The sequence below is a fragment of the Triticum aestivum genome, chromosome 7D (genome assembly GCF_018294505.1).
Source record: "Triticum aestivum cultivar Chinese Spring chromosome 7D, IWGSC CS RefSeq v2.1, whole genome shotgun sequence".
Lineage (NCBI taxonomy): Eukaryota > Viridiplantae > Streptophyta > Magnoliopsida > Poales > Poaceae > Triticum > Triticum aestivum.
The window spans coordinates 365,462,598-365,466,626 of NC_057814.1; positions in this window are offsets into that span (position 1 = coordinate 365,462,598).

A 4,029-nucleotide genomic window follows, 5' to 3' on the forward strand; every position below is an offset into this window, starting at 1 on the left:
GACCAAGGCCAGGCGGGCGCCAGCGGGCGCACTGTACCAGTTTCTTCTTTGGTGCTAAGGCGGCAAGCGCAGGCGCGGAGTCCCGAGGAATCAAGCAAAGGTTTCTATTTCGGTGCAACAAGACCAAGACCACCAGGACGGCAGGACGGAGGTCATCGCGGAGCACACTACATCGTCACCACTAGAGCCTTTGGCAGGCGAAGACTACTTTTTTCAAGATAGCTTGTACTAGTTGTCTCCCTTCGAGTTTGGCCGTTGTCGGTTCCTTTCCCGCCTACATTTGGGAAGAGGACCAAGGCCACTATAAATAGGACCTAGCCACCACCGTAGCAAGGGACAGATCATTCAGATCATCCTCACACCAACCAGCTCATCGAGCTCAAGGACACCTCACCTCCCGAGGTTGTTCTTGACAATGGTCACCAAGGTCATTATTCCCGCACCTGACAAGGAGATCTCATGAACTCTTGTCACCCTCTTGCATGATTGGCCACCACAACGAGCTCTATATAGCTACAAGCTCCGAGTATATGTCATATATGTGCGGACCCAGGTCAGAAAATAAGCCCAAGGAATCATGCCAAAATATTGCACTAATCACATTCATGGTCATACGAAGAATCAAGGACATGTGTGACCAAGTTATTTTAGTAAGGTATCCTGACAAAGAAAATCATGACCGTCAAAGGATGAGACTGACAGATTTGGTATGATTAATTATGCACGACCATCAGGGTCCGAATACCCAAGTTAGTTGGAGGCCATAATTCCATATGGATCCACAAAAGACATACCCTCAGAGGCCTACTCTGTTCTACAAGGATTTCATATTCCGCTGACCCGCTTGAAATGGTTAGTGTGGAATATCCAAGCCCGTTCTGTCAGGCCCAAGATTCCTTTGCAACATCAGCAGTTTGACCTCAGCGGCAGTGTTACAGCATCTCATAGCCTCATTACCACAGATGGGTATACCAACAACATGAGAAAGTCAAAAGTCAAACAATCAACTCAGACCAGGTATACTCATTGGTAGAATCAAGTGCATGGGCAACGGGTTATGAAAAGTATTTTCCCGCCAGCACTACTGTCAGGACAGCCCCAAGATGTTAATATTTGAGGTATGATACAGCTATAAGTCCATACCCTTGCATATTGCTCACGACAGAAGGCAGTCGAATCTTTGGTACATATCTCACGCTCGAGCCCCAGAAAAAAATCAAGATAAATCAGTACCACCTGTGAGCAGTCAGATCCCGTCAGGAGAATGGCCATGATTCTCAACATTTATTGAAACCGGAGGACATGCATTTGTTTGAGAAAACCCCATGGCAGAAGTAAAAAGGTTTTCATGACAAAAGCAAAATTTATGCTCATATCCATTGGATATCACCGCAGATATGAGAGAATCAATGTCAGCAAGAGGAATTGGTTTATGAGCAAAAATCTGACAGAACTTGGGAAAGGTGAAGCAAACTACCCAGAGCAAGGTAAGTTGATCATCTGAAATTCATGGGGGAACAATAAATAAAGGAAATGGATACCCGATTTGGAAACGGTGTCCTCAAGTCATACTCGTTCCCTGAGCAACCAAATCTCGAGGACGAGATTTCTTTAAGGGGGGAGGTTTGTAACAACCTGGTTTTTGGCCCTTTTCTTTTTCCTTTGATCTATTTGGTTTTTGCTCTGTTTTTCTTTTTGGAGTGGATCTGTGGCCTTGCAACTTGGGAGATCATCATCATTTCCTCTCCCAAGTGGTTCATCATTCTCAAAAATCTCCCAAGATCATGTCATTTCCATTCTAGCCCAACCCTAAAATTCTTTTCTAGGGAATATTCCTTTTTTCAATTAGAGGAATAACCCTATTTGCCCTAGGTTGTGAAGCAACCTATATTTCTGTCACTCCCAAAATTCCCAAATAATTCTCATAATTTCTTTGGCTCATATGTTGCTCAAATATGCCCAACCTTTCCTGTCCGAGCCCAAGAATAATTCCCCAAAAATTATTCTTCATTTCTGTCCAATGTGGCTTTCTGTGAAGGAAGTGCCACCTATCCTTTCTTGATTGCTCCCAAACTTTTGGGCACGCTATATCATCCAAATCAATGCCTCATGCCAAACTTCAACTTTATTTGCCTAGCCATTCTTCCTCAACAATTTTTCAAAGTTTCTGTTAGATAGAAGACATTGTGAAGGAAGTACTAGCTAGGGTTATCCAAATGAGTTGAAATTTTGCACAGCTCTTCATGTGCTCATATCATTGCCCTCCTCCAATTTTCAGCTTCATCCAATCATCTATGTGAGCACAACTCCAAATTTTTGCTTCTATCAATATTTTCAGATTGTGAAGCAAGTATATTTTATATTGCTTCGTTTTGGCCGAAAATTTACCAGAGCATTCTCATGACCATAAAACCTCTCTCCACAAAATTTGAGATCATTTCCCCATTTGATCACGAAAATTATTCCAAGCTTCTGGACAGAGAGGATGTTTGTGAAGCAAGTACCATTTTGGCATGTACAATTGGTATGAAATTTTTAGAGCATCTTCATATGTCCAAATAAACACGCCTTGCCAAATTTCAGCCCAAGTTGCTTCTCCATGTGAGTGCTGATCAAGTTTCTGGACCAAATGTGTAGTTGTGAAGCAACTATGATGTATCTTGGTCCAATTCCCCTCAAAACCACCAGGATTGTAGTCCTTCCTTAGTTAATCACCCCAGACAACTTATTTGGCTTCAAGCAATTCTCTATTGATCACCAGTGTGCAGCCAAGTTTCCTACAGCAAACTTCAGGACTTAGTTCCAACCCAACCACAGCACCTCAGACCAAGCCATAGACTCATAAATGCTCCACCCTGGAAGGACTAGCCACCAGACAAGGTTTGCAATTCCCTTGTGACCTCCCTGTGCCTTGTCCCATGGTGACTGCGCAGCTGGCATGCCGTTTCACGCGCTCTGCTCGCCGTGGCGCGTCCAGGACGTTGCTTGTGCTTCGGCACCTTCTCCTCTCATCGTCTTCGTGCACGTGGGCATGTCCAGCGTCTTCCTCTCAATGTCGCCACCTCCCTGGACCGCTCTCCCCCTCCGGCAGCTTCCCCACCGATGCTCGCCGCCGTGCACCCACGGGCGAACAGTGGCGACATGGCAATGGCGTTCGTTTCTTCCTCCCCGTGCTTCCTTGGCTCCCTCTGCCCCGTGAGCTTCTCCCTGTGCCTCCCCCATCGCCTACCGTCGAGCTCGCGAGCGTGGCCATGCGTCTGCGGCTCCGGCCACGCATCCGCGGTGACGCCTGATACGTCTCCATCGTATCTACTTTTCCAAACATTTTTGCCCTTGTTTAGGACTCTAACTTGCATGATTTGAATGGAACTAACCCGGACTGACGCTGTTTTTAGCAGAATTGCCATGGTGTTATTTTTGTGCAGAAATAAAAGTTCTCAGAATGACCTGAAACTTCATGGAGAATATTTTTGGAATTAATAAAAAATACTGGTGAAAGAATCAAGGCCAGGGGCCCCACACCCTGTACACGAGGGTGGGGGCGCGCCTACCCCCCTGGGCGCGCCCCCTGCCTCATGGGCCCCCTGGTGCTCCACCGACCTCAACTCCAACTCTATATATTCACGTTTGGGGAGAAAAAAATCAGAGAGAAGGATTCATCGCGTTTTACGATACGGAGCCGCCGCCAAGCCCTAATCTCTCTCGGGAGGGCTGATCTGGAGTCCGTTCGGGGCTCCGGAGAGGGGAATCCGTCGCCATCGTCATCATCAACCTTCCTCCATCACCAATTTCATGATGCTCACCGTTGTGCATGAGTAATTCCTTCGTAGGCTTGTTGGACGGTGATGGGTTGGATGAGATTTATCATGTAATCGAGTTAGTTTTGTTAGGGTTTGATCCCTAGTATCCACTATGTTGCTATGACTTTGCTATGCTTAATGCTTGTCATTAGGGCCCGAGTGCCATGATTTCAGATCTGAACCTATTATGTTTTCATGAATATATGTGAGCTCTTGATCCTATGTTGCA